Raw genomic sequence first — 23,739 nt, 5'->3', positions numbered from 1 at the left:
GTCGACAAAACCCAAGGTTAGTTCATCCCTCTTAGGGGGGATATCACATCTAGGGGAGCTTTACTCTAATCAATTGAGCTAAAGCAACTCTAATGGTGTGAACACAACAATGCTTTATGTAAAAGTGGTAACCCCACTTGTGCTTAAACGATGAGTATGACCTATGATCAAATGTTCTCATTTGACTCCTAAGTCAATATACTCATATATAGATGACCTAGTCATCACCAATTGCTTGATAGATGCTAGAGTGTTTGTGCATGCTTTGTCACATATTTCATTTGCCATTTTAATTGTGTGAGCATGTTGAATGCATATTTTACTCATTCGAGGACATCCATTTGTTGCTTTGATTGTTTGGCTCTTTCTCTTTTGCCAAATGGATGGACAAGAATGCCTAAGAACTCCCTCTAGATATCTATGCTTTTCTCGTCTCAAACTCTATTCATGCTACATCCCAAAGTTTGATCAAGTCAGATTCGAACCACTCTGTGTGAGGAGCACTCGGAGTTCCCGATTCGTCATAGACTTAAACTTCCAAAACCTCTTTGTGCATCTCGGTCTGACCGATTCATCCCTTTCGGTCCTACCGAGATCACTAAGTTGATCTAGGGTTTTCAATCTCGGTGCAACCGATTAGAACCTTTCGGTCACACCGAGTTGCAGCAACTGCTTGCAATTTTGCATCTCGGTGCCACGGAGTCGTTCCACTCGGTCACACCGACAGGGTCAGGTTATATATACTGATGGGCCAAATTTTGGAAAATTTTCCGAACCTCTTCGTCCGCGTGTAACCTGCTGTACCTCCTCGGGTCTTCGGATCTTCCTCTCGTCGCCAGCGACCTCCCGCCGCTGGTCTCCGCCGCCGTCAATGGCAATCTGCCCCGCCGTTGCCGCCGTAGCAAGTTCGCCGCCGAACTAGGGTACGAACTTGATCTTTGTGCTAATCCATAACTCTGATTCTTAGCACATTGCTCTGCCATGATTCTTGCCACGAATGAAATCATCCTGTCCAGCGAAAACGTCCTGTAGATTAGTTTTGATTTGAAAATTGAGGGTTAGGTCTCCACCGAATTCATCTCGGACCGACCGAGTTGTAGAAATCGGTCTCACCGATTTGGCTTAGGCCAGAGCACATGCGTTTTTGGTCTTACCGAAAATTGCAAATCGGTGTGACCGAGTTCGATTCTCTGTGAAACCCTAGCAGTCTTGGTACCACCGAACTATGACTCGGTCTGACCGAGTTCACTAGTTTAGGTTCCAAAAACTGCTTCGGTATCACCGAGTTTACAAATCGGTAGATCGAAATGCTTTCTGTGAAGAACTAAAACTAAGTTTTTAAGTCATCTGTTTTGCAAAACTCCTGTACTTTGTGATGCTCATCTTCTCTACCTCATCTATAACCTATTCACAGGGTCTGCTATCAGAGCATTTGCAGAGATGTCTGATCAAAGTGATAGTCAGAACAGGTCTGAGCAACAGGTGCAGATGAGTGAGGGTTCTGATCCCTCTAGCAGCTATGATGAAGGCAGTAGGAGCACACCAAGCAACTTGCCAAAGGCTGCTACCAGGACAAGGAAGAAGAGAACTTTTGATTCAGAGGATGAAGATTATGTGGCTATTGAAGATGAAGCCACTTCAAATAAAAAGGTGCTAAAGAAGGAGTATGGCACTGCTGCTGCAACTAAGCCAGGAATAAAAAAATGCCAGCAAGAAGACATCCCATGTCAAAGCCAAGAAAAGTTGCCACAGGTGAAACCATGAAGTTCACCATTGAATCTGAAGAAGAAGCAGCTCGTGAGGATAAGAAGAAGAAAAGGGCAAGAACTACTAAAGCCAAAGTTCTTGGCAAGCCCTCTATGAGGATTGATTCTGAAGAAGAAGAAGAAGAAGAAGAAGAAGAAGAAGAGCAGGAGGATGCTGCACCACCACCCAAAGCTCAAAAGCTTATGGGGGATGCAATCAGATCAGGGGCTGCTCCATCAAAGCCCAAAGCTGCTCCCAAGGCAGCTGCTCCAGCTTAGAAGCCCAAGAGAAGCACTAGAAACATTCCAGCTGCAGAGAAGAACAAGGCCCTGGTGCCTGAAGCTGCTGAAGAAGATGAAACTCAAGTGTTGAGGAAGCTGAAACCCAAGATTCCTGACCACAATGATGCACATCTAGTGGCAGAGAACATGAAAATCAGGAAGGATGCAGGATTGAGACTATGGAGACAGTCTGATCCATATGCTATCAGGAGAAGAACTGCTGTGGACTACAGGTTCCACACTAAGGAACAGCAAGACTTCTATGAGACAGTTCTGCTTGATAAGAAGCCCATAGTGTGTGATATGAGATGGGTTGACTGGGAGTTCATCAAGGAGAATGAGGATCACTTCCCTGGTGTACATGATAGCTTCAAGGCATGTGGAGTTGACACTTTTGTTGCCCAGAACTCACTAAGTGGAATGATGAGCTCATCATGCAGTTTTACTCTACTGCCCACTTCTATCCAGATGGAAGGATAATATGGATGTCTGAGGGTACTAGATACCAGTCTACAGTTGATGAATGGGCCAAGCTTATCAATGCTCCTGAGGAACATGAGGATGACTTGGATGTTTATCCAGAGAAGAAGAAAGACCACAATACAATGGCCAACATGTACAAAGAGATCCCAGATGCTGCTTTGGATACACATAAGTTTGGATCTGTCCACTACTTGTTGTCTGGTCTACCTACCATAAACTGGATTCTAAGGCACACACTGCTACCCAAGTCAGGTGATCACAAGATGATTAGAGGACATGCTATAAACTTGCTGCATATATTTGATGTCCCACAGAAGTTCAAGGTCATGAGTTTGATTGTAGAGACAATCAAGAGGACTGCTGCTGACCAGAAGAGAAGCTGTGGGTATGCCCCACAAATTCAGGAGCTCATCAACTCAAAGATGGGCACATGCACATATCTTTTGGATAAGGAGCACCTGGCCATATACCCTGAATTTGAAGACAACACAGTGGTGATGAATGAGAATGAACCATCTTCAGCTCAAGCACATGAGAAGAGAGAGAAGGCTAAAGCTGAGAAAGCTGCAAAGATGCCAACTGTAGAAGAGGCATCTGAGGTATTCTTGAAGACCAAGCAACACCAGCTTGGATACCTGATCCAATCCACCCTGAGGATTGAGAAGGGCTTGGCCACCCTGAGCAAGAACCAGGAGAGTCTGGAGAGGATCATTGAGCAGAAAATCTATGACCTTGATGTCAAGGTAACAGAGATCCAAACTGCAGTTGAGCAACTTCAGGAGGAAGCAGAGGAAAAGAAGGGCAAGTCTACCACAGATGCATTCAAGCGTGTGCCTAGAGGACAGAGGTCTGCTGCAGTGCCCGTGACAGATACAAGAGCAACAGCATCAACACCAGCAGCTATAGCTCCAGTTCCACCTCCAACAGCTACTCCACCAGCTCCAGCTACTTCATCGGAAGCTTTCGTCCTTGGAGTTCTTTCAACACCACCTCCCGAAGATCAAGCCTGAGAGTCGTTTAGCACTATGCATTTTTGAAATTTTTGGTAACTTGTTGCCAAAGGGGGAGAAAAATGTATAGATCATAGGCTTCGAGAGAGAGAGTGTTGCTTTTCTATCTCTCTTGCTATTTTGGTTGAAACTTTATTGTGTGCTTGTGTGAGATACTTTATGTCCTTGTGAGATACTTGTTTGATCATATGCTACCCTTAATGCTCGTTGGATGATATTATCTCTTATATCCTTAGATGATCATTCACTTGCTTGGTGATGAGTGCATGTTTTTAATTTCTATCATTTTGAACGCTCCACCAAGATGTATGTGACATGGAAGAGTAACTCATGATCCTATCGATTGTGCATTTGCATTCAAAAGCAAATCTTAAATAATGCACAAATTTAGGGGGAGCTCTTGCTTATCACATACTTCTCAAAGTGACGATGTTTTTCAATCTTATTTATCATTTGTCGAAGCTTTGATCTATATGTTGTCATCAATTACCAAAAAGGGGGAGATTAAAAGTGCAACTATCCCTAGGTGGTTTTGGTAATTCCTAACAACATATAGCTCATTAAGCTAATACTATTTCAAGATAAATATTTCAGGAAAGCTCAATGATTGGCATGGCATGGACTAGAAAGTGGACCTTCAAAATGCTAAGGACAAAAGATTGGCTCAATCTCAAAGCACAAGACTCTACATTTTCTATTTTAGTGATCCAAGATCACATTGAGTCCATAGGAAAAGCCAATACTATTAAGAAGGGATGAGGTGTTGCTTAATGAGGTTCTTGCTCAAAGTGCTTAGTGATATGCTCCAAAACCATCCACTACTTTCTCATATCCACATATGTCCCAAACCAAAAAGTCCAACTCGGCCCCACCGAAATTTCATATTCGGAGCCACCGAGTTCAGTTGACATAGCCACTGCCAGAATCCCTAGTCTTTTCGGTCTCACCGATAGGGATCTCGGTCTCACCGAGAAGGGATTGTAATATCTCTGTTTCCCTTCGTAATGTTTCGGTCAAACTGTAGCGACCAGACCTCAAGCAGTCTGATCTACCGTGCACCAGTGTCATCCCTGGATCAGTAATGCTGACACGCACAGTACAAATGGAGGATTTATAACAGAGTAGCAATCACACACTTATTACAACGAGTATCTCAAGAGAGAAATAAGTATGACAAATATGGCTTAAGGCCATCTAATACGATAACAGCGGAAGACTTGGAAGATAAGTGAGTCCATCAACTCCAACGGCATCACTGAGTATAAGACCACGACCTAAGGCACCTTACTCGTCATCTGAAAAGTCTGCAACATGAAACGTTGCAGCCCGAAAATGGGTCAGCACATGGAATATGCTAGCAATGTAACACATAGAGAGTAATGAACATAATAATGCTATACTACATGCATATATAGCTGGTGTTAAGCTCTATGGTTACAGTTTTGCGAAAAGCCAATTTTTCCCTACTACAAAGGAATAAATTTTATTTAACTATCATGGTGGTTGTTAAACATTGAGAATGGTTGACAGCATTCTCAATCCCAATTAAGTATCATCATTATCCCAACAAAATTAATTAAAGTAACATGATGAGATTCACATGATAATCCAAGTACTAGATACTCAAGATGTCCATAACCGGGGACACGGCTAACCATGATTAGTTTATACACTCTGCAGAGGTTTGTGCACTTTTCCCCACAAGACTCGATCTCCTCCGTTGGGATTCTCGCACTTCATGGTGTTTGAGAAACGGATGACCGAGACACAGTCTTTCAGAAGCGTTAACTCTCTACTCCGGGTAGACAGTACCACCTACACCCCTACATCTGCTAGTCTACCTCTTCAAGAGTTCACACAACCTACTCAATTATGCTAGAGCCCATAATAGCTTGCGGCTGCACACGGAAGTTTCTAGCATGAATAATCTCATGATCCCTTTGAACCTGGGTGACGGTCCAAAAGAAAACAGGCAATCCTGGAATACCCAGGTACCTCAATCCACCCAGATGTGAGTTTTAGTTGCCACCTTAAGGTTAACCATTAATTAACAATCTCACATCTGTCATGGTAACACTCAATCCCAATCCACGTCTACTAGCATAGCATAGCAATATAAGCAAACGTAGAAGTAACTCCCAAAGGTTTGATAATAAACAGGTAATAGGTACTACCTCAACTACTTCCCAATACCCACAATTTAATTAGATCCTAATCATGCAATGTTTGAGGATTGGTCTAATGCAATAAAACTGGGTAGCAAAAGAGGTATGATCAAAGTGTTACTTGCCTTGCTGATGATCCGTGAAACTTAGAGATTCAAAGTAGAAGGCGCACTCCGGGTACTCTATCACAAACAAACAAGCATACAATGAGCACTCATCTAATGCATAGGTAAAACTCAAATAAAGATCTAACCAGAAAGTTCAACTTAAGAACTCTGGTTTGCAAAAAGAATCGAATCAAACAAAGCAACGAAAGTCAAACGGCGAAAGAAACAAGCTTCGTTTACTAATCTGGATCTAAGTCAAATTGTACAGTAGCAAAAACTTGTTTGAATAGGTTAAACGGAAAGAGAATTTCGAGACGAAACTCTAGGCGCTTGAATCGCCTGATTCCGATAAACGAGCTAAAAGATAAACCAGAACGAAAATCTGATCAGAAATCGCGATCTGGAATAATCGCGGAAAATCCGACGAAAAAGAAAACTGACGAACAGTTAAACGAACGGACGTTCGTTAGCTGCGACAAACCGACGAACACGTTTGTTAAAACGAACGGATCGGTGAACGTTCACTAACTAACTAAACCAAAAAAAATAAACCGATCTATTAAAAAAATCTAGGGTTTCGAAAAAAAATAAACCGAACGGTTTAAAAAAAACCGGCACGGCGGCGGTGGCGGCTGCGGTTATACCTCCGGCGAGGTATTCCGGCGGGCTCCGGTGGGTTCGGGAGAGGGTGGCGAGGGCGGCGGGGCTCGGGCGTCGTCGGGGGCGGCGAGGGGCGACGAGGGCGGCGGCGTACGGGGCTTCCCGAGGCGGCGGCGTCGGGCTCGTGCTCCGGCGGGTCCTCTCGTCGGCGGGGCGGCTTCGGGTCGGGGCGGGGGTGAGGAGAGGGGCGGGGGGGAGTATTTAAGGAGGGGGGTGCTGCCTTGGGGGAGGGGCAAGGGGCGGCGGCGACGAGCGGGACTTGGGGCGGCGGCGGTCTCCGTCTCGGTCTCCAGGAGGGAGACGAGGGGCGGGGCTGGGCTGGGCCGTCGGCTGGGTTTCGGCCCAGTCGGCGCGCTTCGCGAGTTATTATTATTATTTTTAAATAATTTCGCCGAACCTAAAAAAAATCGTAGAAAAATAAATAAAAATCCAAAAATGCCAAAACAAATTTTCACCGTCTAATTAAAATAATTAGAACGAGATGAACATTTTCTTGGCCCAAAAAACAGTTTTGAAAACGTGCAATTTTTCTAATGCAATTAAAATTGCAAATAAAATCCGAATAAAATCCAATATTTGATTTTATTATTTTTCCTCCAATATTTCAATTATTTTGGAGAAGTCATATTTTCTCCTCTCATTTATTTTAATACGAAATATTTTTCGGAGAGAAAAATAATTAAAACCAAAAATCCTTGTTTCATTATTTGATAAAAAAATCAAATATGAAAACCGGGAAAATCGCCAACTCTCTCCTAGGGTCCTTGAGTTGCTTAGGATTTTCGAGGATTTGCCGAAATGCAATGAAATATGCTATGCAATGATGATGTAATGTATAACATTCCAAATTGAAAATTTGGGATGTTACAAACCTACCCCCTTAAGAGGAATCTTGCCCTCGAGATTCGGGTTGGCTAGAAAATAGGTGAGAGTGGTTCTTCCGTAGATCTTCCTCTCGTTCCCAGGTGGCTTCGTCCTCGGTATGGTGACTCCACTGAACTTTGCAAAACTTGATAACCTTGCTGCGGGTGACTCGGCTGGCATATTCAAGAATCTTAACTGGTTTCTCCTCATAGGTCAAGTCACTATCCAGCTGAATCGCTTCCAATGGCACCGTATCTCTCAGTGGTATCTCAGGCATATCTGCGTGGCACTTCTTCAATTGGGAAACGTGAAATACATCATGAACTCCTGACAATCCTTCAGGCAATTCCAGCTTGTAGGCAACTTCTCCCATACGCTCCAAAACTTTGTATGGTCCTACAAAACGTGGCGCTAACTTTCCCTTAACTCCAAAGCGCTTCACTCCTCGAAGTGGTGATACTCGTAGGTAAACTTTGTCTCCGACTTCGTAAACTGTCTCCTTGCATTTAGAATCCACATAACTCTTCTGCCTGGACTGGGCTACCTTGAGCCAATCGCGAATCAATTTCACCTTCTGTTCTGATTCCCTGATCAAGTCTGGTCCAAACAACTGGCGGTCTCCAACTTCGTTCCACAACAAGGGTGTTCTGCACCTCCTTCCGTACAAAGCTTCGAAAGGGGCCATCTTCAAACTGGTTTGATAACTGTTGTTGTAAGAAAACTCTGCATACGGCAAATTGTCATCCCAACTAGATCCATAATCTAGCGCACAAGCTCTCAGCATATCTTCCAAAATCTGATTGACTCTCTCGGTCTGTCCGTCTGTCTGTGGGTGAAAGGCTGTACTGAACTCTAGCCTGGTACCCAAAGTTTCATGTAACTGATTCCAAAACTTCGAAGTAAACTGGGTTCCTCTATCTGATACAATGGTCCTCGGAACTCCATGCAGACATACGATCCTGGTCATGTATATCTTTGCCAACTTAGCACTGGTGTAAGTGGTCTTCACTGGGATGAAATGAGCTACTTTCGTCAAACGACCGACTACAACCCATATTGAGTCATAGCCTGAACGAGCCCTGGGCAGTCCCGTGATAAAATCCATGCCTAGTTTATCCCATTTCCACTCGGGTATCGGCAATGGCTGTAGCAATCCTGCTGGCTTCTGATGCTCTGCCTTCACTCTCTGACATACATCACAAACTGCTACATACTCCGCAATATCCTTCTTCATTCTGGTCCACCAGAAAGTATCCTTCAAATCCAAATACATCTTGGTATTTCCTGGGTGAATCGAATACGGTGAATCATGGGCCTCTTGCAAAATCAACTTCCTGATCTCCGGATCATTGGGCACATAAACGCGGTCCTCAAACCATAAGGTATCGTGCTCATCCTCACGAAATCCCTTGGCTTTTCCTTTGCTCATCCTTTCCTTTATCTTGTCAATCTCCTTGTCTGTCTTCTGAGCTGCTCTGATCTTTTCCATCAGGGTAGACTGAATCTCCAACGTTGCTAAATAGCCTCTTGGAACTATCTCCAAGCATAGCTCGCGAAGATCCTCGGCTAATAATTTCGGTAACTCTCCGGTCATGAGGGTGTTAACAAGGCTCTTGCGGCTCAACGCATCAGCTACTACGTTGGCCTTCCCTGGGTGATAATGCAATCTCATATCATAATCCTTAATGAGCTCCAACCATCTCCTTTGCCTGAGATTCAACTCCTTCTGCGTGAAAATGTACTTCAAACTCTTGTGATCCGTGTACACCTCACAGTGATTTCCGATGAGAAAATGTCTCCATGTCTTCAACGCATGTACTACGGCTGCTAACTCCAAATCATGGGTGGCATAATTCTTCTCATGGGGTTTAAGTTGTCGTGAAGCATATGAAACAACTCTTCCCTCCTGCATTAGCACTGCTCCAAGTCCTCGACGTGAAGCGTCGCAATATACTTCATAATCCTTGCGTTGGTCTGGCAGAATCAGCACTGGTGATGTAACCAAGCGTTTCTTCAACTCTTGGAAACTAGCTTCACATTCCTCAGTCCAATTGAACTTGGTGTCCTTCTTTAACAGCTCTGTCATGGGCTTAGCAATCCTCGAGAAATTCTCAATGAACCTCCGGTAGTATCCTGCAAGTCCAAGAAAACTCCGGATCTCTCCAACTGATGTGGGTGATTCCCAGTTTGTCACAGTGTCGACTTTGGCGGGGTCTACTGCTATTCCTTCTCCGGATATAACATGTCCGAGGAATCCAACTTCCTTCAACAAAAACTCACATTTGCTGAACTTGGCGACTGATGTTCTCTGAGCTTCTCGAGTACCAAACACAAATGTTCCTTATGCTCCTCTTCATTCTTGGAATAAACCAAAATGTCATCAGTGAACACTACGACGAACTTATCCAAAAACTCCATAAACACTTTGTTCATCAGGTTCATGAAATAGGCAGGTGCGTTAGTCAGACCAAATGACATAACGGTATACTCGTACAGCCCATACCTGGTGGTAAAAGCCGTCTTAGGTATATCCTGCTCTCGAATCTTCAACTGATGGTATCCTGATCGTAGATCGGTCTTGGAAAATACCTTAGCTCCTTGTAATCGGTCAAACAAATCATTTATCATTGGCTGTGGGTATTTATTTTTGATGGTCACTTCATTCAATCCTCGATAATCAACAACCATCCTCAACGATCCATCTTTCTTCTCCACTAGAAGTACGGGTGATCCCCAAGGTGAAGAACTTGGGCGACTATAGCCTTTATCTAGTAACTCCTTAATCTGCTTCTTAATCTCCTCCAAATCTTTTGCGGGCATTCTGTACGGTCTCTTAGATATTGGCCCTGTGCCTGGCAAAAGCTCAATCAAAAACTCTATGTCTCTATCTGGTGGCATGCCTGGCAACTCTTCTGGAAATACATCCGGGTAATCCTTCACCACTGGTACTTCTTCCTGTACAACTCCTGTTAAGGAATTTACTTGAGTCCTCTTCGGCACATGCCGGGATACATACTTAATCCTTCTCCCTTCTGGGGTGGTAAGCAAAATTGACTTACTGGCGCACTCAATGTTCCCTCCATACTTTGATAACCAATCCATGCCTAATATCACATCCAATCCTTGCGATTCCAGTACTATTAGGTCCGAGGGAAACACGTAGTTACCAATCCTTAATGGTAACCGATCACACCATAAACTAGCCATATACTCTGCTCCTAGCGAGGTTACTAACATGGGTGACCTAAGGGCTTGGGTTGGCAGTTTATACTTATCCACAAATCCTCTTGATATGTATGAATGCGATGCACCAGTATCAAAAAGAACGAGTGCAGTAAATGACTTAACCAAAAACTTACCTATTACTGCATCTGGCTGAGCTTCAACCTCCTCCACGCTAACGTGGTTCACATGTCCTTTGTTGAAAGGGTTTAGCTTCTTCCCAGAGCTTCCATTGCCATTTCCATTCTGGGCTTCAGGACATTCATTGGCATAATGTCCAGTCTTCTGGCACTTAAAGCAAGTGACTTGGCTCAGGTCTCTCTTAGCTGGGGTTGAAGGGTTGGTACGGTTCTGGTCGTTGCTTCCTCCATTCCCATTACCATTCTTGGGGAAATAATGGTTGTGCGAACTACCTCCTCCATGGGTATGCTGAAACTGTCCTCCCGGTTTCGGGGTAAAACGTGGCTTCTGCTGAGCTCCAGAATTGTACTTCCCTTGTCCATACTTCCTTTTACGGTTTTCAATCTGCTGCTGCTTCCCTTCAATCATGAGAGCTCTATCTACCAACTCCTGGTAGTTGTTGAAGGTTGCTACCATCAACTGCATGCTTAGCTCATCATTCAGTCCTTCGAGAAACTTCTCCTGCTTGGCTGCATCTGTAGCAACGTCATCTGGAGCATAACGTGCTAACTTACTAAAGTCCTCCACATACCGGCCTACGGTGCGTCCTCCTTGGCGTAGGTTGCGAAACTCACGCTTCTTCATAGCCATAGCTCCTGCTGAAACATGGGCAGTACGGAAAGCTTGCTGAAACTGGTCCCATGTGACAGTGTCAATAGGCTGTGTGGCTGTGTAATTCTCCCACCATGATGCTGCGGGTCCATCAAGCTGATGTGCGGCAAATCGCACTCTCTCCGCATCTGTGCATCCTGCAGTGGTCAACTCCCTTCCAACTTTGCGGAGCCAATCATCTGCAACAATCGACTCGGTGCTGCTGGAAAACACCGGCGGATTTAGCCTCAAGAAACGGGCTAAGTGATCAACAGGTGGTGGTGGTGGGTTGTTGTTGTTGTTGCCTTGGTTCTGTACTAACACTTGCATCAGGGCATTCTGCTGCTGAATCAACTGAGTGATCTCCGGTGGGAAAACAAATCCGGTGTTATGTCTCGGAGGCATCTGATAGGTTTAGAAAAGATGAGAATTTAGAATAGAATGAGGTCTAGAGGGAAAACACTACCCATATGCACATGAGGCAAACACAAACAATATCACTCAATCAAACAAGGCATACAATCGATCTAACTATCGTTACAAAGTGCTCGGACTATACTATATACATGGGGGAATACTACTACTGATAATGGTGGTCTACTAGAAATTTTGATCGGTCGAAGACTCCATGATATCTGCTCCAGCTTCATCAACAAAGTCATCTTCACTGGGGTCCGAGTCGGTGTCGTCGATGATGATGTAGTTATCCGGGCAAGTAGAATCGTCATCTTCTCCTCCTGGTGCTGGGTCTCCCATGAATACTCCGATCTTCTTTATCAGGTCGTCATTCTTCTCCAATAACGTGGAGATCTCCTCCTCATATCCATCGCGCGTAGACTTGAGTTCTTCCTCCAACTCCGTGATCTTGGTCAATGCCTTCTTCAGATCTAACATGTCTGCGCACATCTGGTTCTCCTGGCGACGAATGTGTTGGTTTTGCTCCTGGATGAAAGCTGCAATTGATCCATCCTTCTTGGTGCTGACCGTCTCCCATTGCTCATCTCGGCGTCCACAAATCTGATAAATAGTATCCTTAAGCTCCCTATGGTAGACTTCTCCAATGCGTGCCATAGAGATGTGGGCTGCCATGCTCTTCCCTAAACTCCAGGTTGGTGCATCAAAGGAAAACTCTATAGGCTCAGTGACTGGCGTAATCGTCCTTCCTGGAACTTGAACTTGAATCTTCCAGCGCTCCTCTTTTGGTAGTGTGGCTTTGTAAGTCCCGGTGAAGCTTGGCATTCCGATGTTCAGGTACATAGTGACTTCCTTCAAGTGTCGTCCAAAAGGTGTATCTTCATCCGGTTGCATGAACTTGTTCCTTGCATCCGCCATTCCTAAAAGAGTAGAAAGTGGAGAGGAGTCAGAAATGAGAAGAGAGTAGTGTTCTAGGGTTTAAGCTTAGTGGTCGTGTCCTACAGTCAGCGTGTGCTCTGATACCACCTTTGTAGCGACCAGACCTCAAGCAGTCTGATCTACCATGCACCAGTGTCATCCTTGGATCAGTAATGCTGACACGCACAGTACAAATGGAGGATTTATAACAGAGTAGCAATCACACACTTATTACAACGAGTATCTCAAGAGAGAAATAAGTATGACAAATATGGCTTAAGGCCATCTAATACGATAACAGCGGAAGACTTGGAAGATAAGTGAGTCCATCAACTCCAACGACATCACTGAGTATAAGACCACGACCTAAGGCACCTTACTCGTCGTCTGAAAAGTCTGCAACATGAAACGTTGCAGCCCGAAAACGGGTCAGCACATGGAATATGCTGGCAATGTAACACATAGAGAGTAATGAACATAATAATGCTATACTACATGCATATATGGCTGGTGTTAAGCTCTATGGTTACAGTTTTGCGAAAAGCCAATTTTTCCCTACTGCAAAGGAATAAATTTTATTTAACTATCATGATGGTTGTTAAACATTGAGAATGGTTGACAGCATTCTCAATCCCAATTAAGTATCATCATTAACCCAACAAAATTAATTAAAGTAACATGATGAGATTCACATGATAATCCAAATACTAGATACTCAAGATGTCCATAACCGGGGACACGGCTAACCATGATTAGTTTATACACTCTGCAGAGGTTTGTGCACTTTTCCCCACAAGACTCGATCTCCTCCGTTGGGATTCTCACACTTCATGGTGTTTGAGAAACGGATGACCGAGACACAGTCTTTCAGAAGCGTTAACTCTCTACTCCGGGTAGACAGTACCACCTACACCCCTACATCTGCTAGTCTACCTCTTCAAGAGCTCATACAACCTACTCAACTATGCTAGAGCCCATAATAGCTTGCGGCTGCACACGGAAGTTTCTAGCATGAATAATCTCATGATCCCTTTGAACCTGGGTGGCGGTCCAAAAGAAAACAGGCAATCCTGGAATACACAGGTACCTCAATCCACCCAGATGTGAGTTTTAGTTGCCACCTTAAGGTTAACCATTAATTAACAATCTCACATCTGTCATGGTAACACTCAAACCCAATCCACGTCTACTAGCATAGCATAGCAATATAAGCAAACGTAGAAGTAACTCCCAAAGGTTTGATAATAAATAGGTAATAGGTACTACCTCAACTACTTCCCAATACCCACAATTTAATTAGATCCTAATCATGCAATGTTTGAGGATTGGTCTAATGCAATAAAACTGGGTAGTAAAAGAGGTATGATCAAAGTGTTACTTGCCTTGTTGATGATCCGTGAAACTTAGAGATTCGAAGTAGCAAGCGGCGCACTCCGGGTACTCTATCGCAAACAAACAAGCATACAATAAGCACTCATCTAATGCACAGGTAAAACTCAAATAAAGATCTAACCAGAAAGTTCAACTTAAGAACTCCGGTTTGCAAAAAGAATCGAATCAAACGAAGCAACGAAAGTCAAACGGCGAAAGAAACAAGCTTCGTTTACTAATCTGGATCTAAGTCAAATTTTACAGTAGCAAAAACTTGTTTGAATAGGTTAAACGGAAAGAGAATTTCGAGACAAAACTCTAGGCGCTTGAATCGCCTGATTCCGATAAACGAGCTAAAAGATAAACCAGAACGAAAATCTGATCAGAAATCGCGATCTGGAATAATCGCGGAAAATCCGACGAAAAAGAAAACTGACGAACAGTTAAACGAACGGACGTTCGTTAGCTGCGACAAACCGACGAACACGTTCGTTAAAACGAACGGATCGGTGAACGTTCACGAACTAACTAAACCAAAAAAAATAAACCGATCTATTAAAAAAATCTAGGGTTTCGAAAAAAATAAACCAAACGGTTTTAAAAAAAACCGGCACGGCGGCGGCGGCTGCGGTTATACCTCCGGCGAGGTATTCCGGCGGGTTCGGGAGAGGGCGGCGGGGCTCGGGCGTCGTCGGGGGCAGCGAGGGGCGACGAGGGCGGCGGCGTACGGGGCTTCCCGAGGCGGCGGCGTCGGGCTCCTGCTCCGGCGGGTCCTCTCGGCGGCGGGGCGGCTTCGGGTCGTGGCGGGGGTGAAGAGAGGGGCGGGGGGGAGTATTTAAGGAGGGGGGTGCTGCCTTGGGGGAGGGGCAAGGGGCGGCGGCGACGAGCGGGACTCGGGGCGGCGGCGGTCTCCGTCTCGGTCTCCAGGAGGGAGACGAGGCGCGGGGCTGGGCTGGGCCGTCGGCTGGGTTTCGGCCCAGTCGGCGCGCTTCGTGAGTTATTATTTTTTTTAAAAATAATTTCACCGAACCTAAAAAAATCGTAGAAAAATAAATAAAAATCCAAAATTGCCAAAACAAATTTTCACCGTCTAATTAAAATAATTAGAACGAGATGAACATTTTCTTGGCCCAAAATACAGTTTTGAAAACGTGCAATTTTTCTAATGCAATTAAAATTGCAAATAAAATCCGAATAAAATCCAATATTTGATTTTAATATTTTTCCTCTAATATTTCAATTATTTTGGAGAAGTCATATTTTCTCCTCTCATTTATTTTAATACGAAATATTTTTCGGAGAGAAAAATAATTAAAACCAAAAATCCTCGTTTCATTATTTGATAAAAAAAATCAAATATGAAAACCGGGAAAATCCCCAACTCTCTCCTAGGGTCCTTGAGTTGCTTAGGATTTTCGAGGATTTGCCGAAATGCAATGAAATATGCTATGCAATGATGATCTAATGTATAACATTCCAAATTGAAAATTTGGGATGTTACACAAACCGAGATGAGCGATCGGTCCCACCGAGATTGCAATGCAAACACTCTGTTTCCCTTTCGTAACGTTTCGGTCCAACTGAGATGAGCGAATCGGTCCCACCGAATTTGCCTGACCAACTCTCTGTTTGTCTATTACCAAAATCGGTCTCACCGAGTTTGTGTAATCGGTCTCACCGAGATTACGTTATGCCCTAACCCTAAGAAATCGGTCCTACCGAGTTGACATGTCGGTCCCACCGAAATGCCTAACGGTCACATTATGAACTAAATCGGTCTGACCAAGTTCTCTGAATCGGTCCCACCGAGTTGGTGATTTGTGTGTAACGGTTAGATTTTGTGTGGAGGCTATATATACCCTCCACCCACTCTTCATTCGTGGAGAGAGCCATCATAACATGCCTACACTTCCAATACATATTTTCTGAGAGAGAACCACCTACACTTGTGTTGAGGTCAAGATATCCCATTCCAACCACATAAATCTTGATCTCTAGCCTTCCCCAAGTTGCTTTCCACTCAAATCATCTTTCCACCAAATACTATCCTGTGAGAGAGAGTTGAGTGTTGGGGAGACTATCATTTGAATCACAAGAGCAAGGAGTTCATCATCAACACACCATTTGTTACTTCTTGGAGAGTGGTGTCTCCTAGATTGGCTAGGTGTCACTTGGGAGCCTCCGTCAAGATTGTGGAGTTGAACCAAGGAGTGTGTAAGGGCAAGGAGATCGCCTACTTCGTGAAGATCTACCCGAGTGAGGCAAGTCCTTTGTGGGCGACGGCCATGGTGGGATAGACAAGGTTGCTTCTTCATGGACCCTTCGTGGGTGGAGCCCTCCGTGGACTCGCGCAACCGTTCCCATTCGTGGGTTCTCCATCAACGTAGATGTACGATAGCACCACCTATCGGAACCACGGATAAAAAATCTCCGTGTCAACATTGCGTTTGCTCCCTTAAACTCCTCCCTTTACCTTCATGTGGAATTGTTTTGCATTCCACTGCTATACTCTTAGAATTGCATGTGTAGGTTGATTGCTTGACTTGTGCAAAGTTGCTAAAATCTGCCAAGAACTAAAATTGGGAAAAGGCTAGATTTTTATTTGGTCAAGTAGTCTAATCACCCCCCTCTAGACATACTTTTGATCCTACAGAGACCCGCCCGAGTTCAGCCCGCCATGAAACGTGCCTTCGTGGGATTCATCCATGGAGCGGAACCTGAGGATAGATTGGTATCTGGCGGTGAGACAGTCGTTTACTCGAATGGCGAGTCATCCACCGGTGAGACCGAGTCGTTGTATCAACTGCAAGACGGCTGGCTTGGGGGCTATTCCGATGGCGACAGTATTCCGGATCCCTTTGAGCCGCCGAACCGGGTTGCAATCTTCATGGCCGGAACATAGCCAGTGCAACACTCATCAACTGCAGCAGAGATGATTTCCGGATCAGCAGCGGCCACGGCTGCCGGGGCAGGAGGCCCTGCGCGCCCGCCGGCTCAAGTCTTGTCCGGTTTACTTGACGCTTTAGCAACACTAATGACAGCGGAGGTTAACCCGGCAAACCGATACCAGCATAATGCAGAAGTCACAAAGTTGAGAGATCAAATAGCTCAAGCCAAGGAAGATCTGGTAGCTGAGGATGTGAGGATGGCCGCGATGCGGGCCGAGTTGGATGCTCAGGCGCAGCGGATTCAGTCGGAGTCTTACCGGCTCATGTTAGATCAGAATGCATCAAATGATGTCATGAGGAGAAGGCATCGGACTCACCTGTCGCCGATTTACAAAGTGAGAAATCTCTTTAACACGCCCGGAGCAGGGACCAGTAACCAGCCAGTGGTAAATCGGGTTGAAACGCTTAACGAGAGCGCCGGTTCAGCCGCGCACTACGGACCCGCCTCGTCAAGACAGTATTCCACCGCAGCACGTGCCGACGCTGCCGGGTCATTATTCTAACCCCTTGGATAACATGATCGCTGCCGCGTCACGATTGGCGGCTCTCCCAGTTGAAGGCGAGTCTCCAATGGCAGTTGAGACGCGGAGGGCTAGAGAGCTCCTTCAGACAGCTTTGGTTCAGCAGCAGGCTTATTCTTACAGCCGTGACAGGATTCATTCAACCCCTCTCCCAAGCCGGAGTTATAGCAGGCATATTGAGGAACCAGCCGTGTCAAGCAGTGGACGGAACCGTAACCTGTCCCGTGGACATAACCCGGCGGGTGGTGGGGTTAATGCCCAGAACGTCGTGGATCAAGGAAGAGCGCGTCGGGAGGCCGAGCTGGCGGCTCAATATGCACCTCATCAGCACTCCCCGGTTCATCCGACAACTTCAGTGGAGACAGGTGTGACTTTCAGGACTTTGGGTGTGCCGTGTTTGTCTCCGGCTCTACGTAACGTACGATTACCCAAGGATTTCAAAGGTCCCCGTAAGGTGCCCAATTACACTGCCGATTTACCTCCCGAAGCATGGGTGGAGAGTTATGAGATGGCGATGGAACTGTTGGATGTTGACGATGCTGCGTGCGCCAAGTACTTCACCATGATGTTGGAAGGGACAGCTCGTACTTGGTTGAAGGGGTTGCCAGCTAATTCCATTGGGTCATGGGCCGAGTTAAAAGCTCGGTTTATCCAGAATTTTAAGGATACGTGCAAGCAGCCCATGTCAATCGTGGATTTGGCCGCCTGTGTCCAGGAACAAGGTGAATTGACAACCCATTGGGTGCGCCGGGTTTCAACAATCCTGCACTCGTCGGATCGCATCAATGCCGATTCAGCAGTCTTAATGTTGGAGAACAATTGTCGTTTCACGTCCCTAAAGCAGAAATTAGGGCGGCTCAAACGTCACTGCAATGATATGGGGACACTTATGGCAGCTCTGGTTAAGTACACTGACTCTGATGGTACCAAGGACCCCGAGTCTGACAAGGAAAAGCCGGGAAAGGGAAAGAAGAGCAGCAGCACCAGAGGGCAGCAGCACAATCCGGCGAGCCATGGAAACAACGGTAAGAGCAAAGCTGATAATAGTTTGGATTTTGTGGCTAACACCAATACGCAGAATAATGGTCAGCGTCGTAAGGGTAAACCGCCGCCCCCACGGACTGGAGGGTCAGGAATCAATCTTGAGCAGCTGCTAAATCAGCCCTGCCCGAGACATGGGACGCGAGAAAGAGCGTCTGGGCACCTCTGGAAGGATTGCTTCATTATGAAAGAGTTGAAAAATTCAAAAAAAAATTCAAGATAGTCATGGGCCAGGTGGTGGCTCAGGATCCGGCTCTCATGGACCGGGTTATGGCAGTGGCGGTTCTAGCTCTGGATTCCAGGGTAGTCAAGGCAATCAAGGTCATTAGGGTGGTTACAATCAGCAGAGTAATCAGGGGAGTCAACAGCAGCAACAGTCTGGTTACCAGAGCAACCCGAAGCAGTTGAATAGTGGACAGTATCATGTCTTCACCACTAGCTTATGTAAGCGTGATCAGAAGCTTCATAGGAGGGCTGTCAATGCTGTTGAACCGGCGGTTCCCTGTTACTTGCGCTGGTCTGAACAACCCATTGTCTGGAGTCGGGAAGATCACCCGCCCCGGGTTGATAATCCGGGTCACCTAGCGTTGGTGGTCGCACCACAGGTTGGAGGATATAAGTTCACCAAGGTACTCATGGACGGAGGGAGCAGCATCAATATCCTTTATTATGAAACTTTCTGTCGCATGGGGTTGACAGATAAAAATCTTAAACCGTCGAACACTGTTTTCCAGGGCGTGGTGCCTGGTAAATCAGCATACCCAGTTGGTAAGATAGCTCTGGAAGTTGCTTTTGGAGATGATCATGACTCCAGGTCGGAGACATTGACCTTTGAAGTGGTGAAAATCAAGAGCCCTTATCATGCTCTGTTTGGACGGCCGGCTTATGCTAAGTTCATGGCAAGGCCTTGTTATGTTTACCTACAGCTTAAGATGCCGGGTTACAAGGGCACTATCACTGTGCACGGAAGCCGGAAGATCGCTTTAGAGTGCGAGGAAGGTGATGCAGCCTATGCTGAGGTGGTTTGTGCAATGGAGGAGTTAAAATTTTATAAAGACAATGTTGATCCGGCGGATATGACTTCTCTGAAAAAACCAACTACAGAGCATGATCCGGCTTTGAAGTTTAAGTCGGCTGATGATACCAAGATGGTTGATTTCGTCCCTGGCGATTCATCCAAGCAGTTCAGCATCAGTGCTAATCTGGATCCGAAATAGGAAAGCGCGCTCATCGAGTTCATCCGTGAGAACCGGGACATCTTTGCGTGGAAACCTTGTGACATGCCAGGTGTACCGAGGGAACTCGCTGAGCACACTCTTAATATCGATCCCAAGTTTAAACCGGTCAAGCAGTTTCTTCGTCGGTTCAATGAAGAGAGGCGTAAGGCCATTGGTGAAGAGGTCGCCCGGCTCTTGGCGGCTGGGTTTATTGTTGAAGTTTTTCATCCTGAGTGGTTGGCTAACCCGGTGCTAGTACTTAAGAAGTACGACACTTGGCTTATGTGTGTGGACTACACGGATTTAACAAGGCTTGCCCGGCTGATCCTTTTGCTCTCCCTTGTATTGATCAGATTATTGATGCTACGACGGGTTGTGAGCGGTTGAGTTTCTTAGATGCTTATTCTGGTTATCATCAGATCAAGATGGCAGTTAAGGACCATGAGAAGACAGCTTTCATAACTTCCCTTGGAGCCTTCTGCTATGTGTCTATGCCTTTTGGGCTCAAGAGTGCCCAAGCGACTTATCGGCGATGTGTGCAAAATTGCCTTCATAATCAGATTGGGCGCAATGTTCATGCTTATGTAGATGACATTGTGGTGAAGTCAAGAAAGAAGGAGACCCTGATTGATGATTTGAAGGAAACTTTTGACAATCTCCGGATCTACAAGATGATGCTTAACCCAGCCAAATGTGTCTTTGGTGTACCGGCAGGCAAGCTCTTGGGTTTCCTGGTCTACAACAGAGGGATTGAAGCTAACCTGGAGAAGATCAAGTCCATCACTTCTTTGGCTAAACCAGCGTGTGTTAACGATGTTCAGCGTCTGGCGGGTCGTATTGCGGCTTTGAGCCGGTTCGTAAGCCGGCTTGGTGAGAAGGCTATTCCTCTTTATCACATGATGAAGAAGACGGATCACTTTGTTTGGAGTGGCGCTGCTAATCAAGCATTTGAGGATCTGAAGAAACAGTTGGCTGAGCCGCCCGTTCTTGCTGCTCCTATTCATAAAGAGCCGTTATTGTTATATCTGGCTGCTAATGCCCGGGCTGTCGGCGTAGCCATTGTGGCGGAATGGAAGGAGGCAGGCAAAGAGTACCAGGTTCAGAGGTCGGTTTACTACATCAGTGAGGTGCTTATTGAGTCCAAACAAAGATATCCTCACTGGCAGAAACTTGTATATGGGGTTTTCATGGCCAGCCGGAAGCTTAAGCAATATTTTCAGGGTCATCCCATCACTGTGGTTAGTTCTGCTCCTTTGGGATATATTATCCAAAACCGGGAAGCAACTGGCTGGGTTGCTAAGTGGGCCATTGAGCTTGGACCTCACGGTTTAAAGTATGTGCCTCGTACGGCTGTCAAGTCCCAAGCACTTGTGGATTTCATCAATGATTGGACAGAGTTACATGCACCAGAGGAAAAGCCAGATAACACGTATTGGACTATTCACTTTGATGGGTCTAGGCAATTGGAGGGCTCGGGGGCTGGAGTTGTGCTCGCTTCCCTTCGAGGTGATAAATTTTGTTATGTTCTCCGTTTTGAGGTTCCCTTGCACTAACAATGCAGCTGAATATGAGGCCTTGCTCCACGGTCTTCGGATGGCTAAGGAGATGAACTTAAGCCGGGTAAGGTGCTTTCGTGACTCCGATTTGGTGGCTCAACAAGTCTCTGGTACTTGGGATTCTAAGGATCCACTCATGGCAGCTTATCGACGAGAGGTGGACGTTATTGCTGGTCACTTCAAGGGTTATCAAGTTGAACATGTCGATCGGAGAAAAAATGAAGCGGCTGATGCCTTAAGCCGGTTGGGTTCTCAGCATAAACCGGTGCCGCCTAATATCTTTCTCGACGTTTTACATGACCCATCGGTCAAGATACCTACAGAGGAGGATTTGGCTATTCCTGACCCGGAAGCTCAGTTGGTGGCAGCCCTTCATGCTATTCCTGATTGGACAGTCCCTTATTTGGCTTATATGACCCGGGGCGAGTTACCTGAGGATGAAACTTTAGCCAGTCAGATAACCCGGCGGTCTAAGTCAATGACAATTGCCAATGGAGAACTGCATCATTGCAGTGTTACAGGGGCTTTTCAACATTGTGTTTCTCCAGAAGAGGGTCGTGAGATCTTCCGTGAGATTCATGAAGGAGATTGTGGTCATCATGCCGGTTCAAAGTCTCTCGTGGATAAAGCTTTTCGTCATGGATTTTATTGGCTGACGGCTCATGCTGATGCTGAGGATCTGGTCAGTAAATGTGATGGTTGTCAGAAGTTTTCACGATGCGCCCATGTGTCGGCTCAAGAATTGAGGATGATTCCAATTACTTGGCCGTTTGTAGTCTGGGGGCTTGACATGGTTGGGCCTTTCAAGAGGTCCAAGGATAAAAAGACACACCTCCTGGTGGTGGTTGACAAATTTACAAAGTGGGTTGAGGCAGAGCCGGTTAGTAAATGTGATGCGGCGACGGCGGTTCAGTTCATGAAAAAGGTGATTTTCCGCTTTGGCTTTCCCCACAGTATCATAACTGATAATGGCACTAATCTGTCCAAGGGTGTTATGAAAGAATTTTGTCAACGTGAGCACAACCGGCTTGACAAGTCATCAGTGGCTCACCCCCAATGTAATGGTCAAGCGGAGAGAGCCAATCAAGAGATCTTGAGAGGCATCAAGCCCCGGCTTATGGTTCCCCTGCAGAGGACGCCGGGTTGTTGGGTGGAGGAGTTATCTTCCGTGCTATGGAGCATTAACACCACCCCAACAGGTCTACGGGTTACACACCTTTCTTCATGGTTTATGGAGCAGAGGCGGTTCTCCCTAGGGACATCCGTCATGACTCGCCCCGCGTGGCGGCTTATGTTGAAGCTGACAATGAAAAAGCACGTCAGGAAGCACTTGACCTGTTAGATGAGGAGTGTGACATCGCAGCGGCTCGTTCGGCAATTTATCAGCAAGATCTGCGCTGTTACCACATCCGCCGGGTTAAAACCAGAACTTTCCAAGAAGGCGATCTAATGCTCCGGCTCATCCAGGATCAGACTGATATGCACAAGTTATCCCCACCTTGGGAAGGACCCTTTGTGGTCAGCAAGAATCTGAACAACGGGTCATACTACCTTATCGATGTTCGAGAGCACAAAGACTCACGTAAATCGGAGGAGGAGACCCACCGGCCATGGAATATTGCTCATCTTCGGCCTTACTACACCTGATTCACTAGCTCTTCTGATGTACATATTCTGATAATGTATATATTATGACCAATATAATAAAGCCGGCATCCCTGTTAAGGCAGGGCCTCTGTCGTTTTATCTTTAAATAAAGAGTTTTTGGTCACTTGGGGGCTTCTGCTTTATAGAGCAAAGTTATGATTACCCTTTGATCCGACTTATAGGCCACACACACATAAAAAACTTGGGGGCTTGCTACCCAGGTTAAAGGGACCAAAGAGAGTCTGTTGCAAAAGCACAACTCAAACATAGGTACCCATTGAGCATAGCTCAGAAATATTGCTTGGGGGCTCTTTTGTTCTAAAGAACAAGAGTTGCTATAACCCTTGTGGTAGGCTTAAAAGCCAGGCTTGGAAGCTAGGTGTATTCACCTAAAACCCCGGGTTATCCTGCCTTTTTAAGTAAGCCACTCCGCCCAGGTATTCCTGGAATGACCCGTTGAACGTTTGACAAGTCAATCTTATGCAGACCCTGAACTTGTCAAAGTTAAAGCGACGATTGGTTATGTGAGGTCCATCTTATAAGGTTTGTAAAACGGTTTAACTCAGTGGCATGTGCAGCCCGTGAAAGCACTCGATTTTCGGCCTGGCAGCCCATGAAAAGCCTCATTTTTCGTTTGTTTTTATTCGTCAGATTTTTTGAGGTTTATTTGATGAGGTTCATAATGCTTTATGATTATAATTCACCGGTGTTTATTGACCCAGCTTGGCTTTCGACTATAAGTCGTCAATACATGATAAGTTAATATCCGGTGTTCATTGACCCGGCCTGGCTTTTAA

The 23,739-nt window shown here is 45.8% G+C and overlaps 1 pseudogene; it reads left to right on the top strand.

Moving 5' to 3' along the window:
• The first annotated feature begins 1,760 nt into the window (after positions 1–1,760).
• Positions 1,761–21,856, top strand: LOC109787146 (uncharacterized; annotated as a pseudogene).
• The last annotated feature ends 1,883 nt before the right edge of the window (positions 21,857–23,739 follow it).

This window comes from Aegilops tauschii, chromosome 5 (assembly GCF_002575655.3).
Source record: "Aegilops tauschii subsp. strangulata cultivar AL8/78 chromosome 5, Aet v6.0, whole genome shotgun sequence".
NCBI lineage: Eukaryota > Viridiplantae > Streptophyta > Magnoliopsida > Poales > Poaceae > Aegilops > Aegilops tauschii.
Note: the sequence above shows the minus strand (reverse complement) of the source record. Positions and strands in the feature narration are given on the sequence as shown.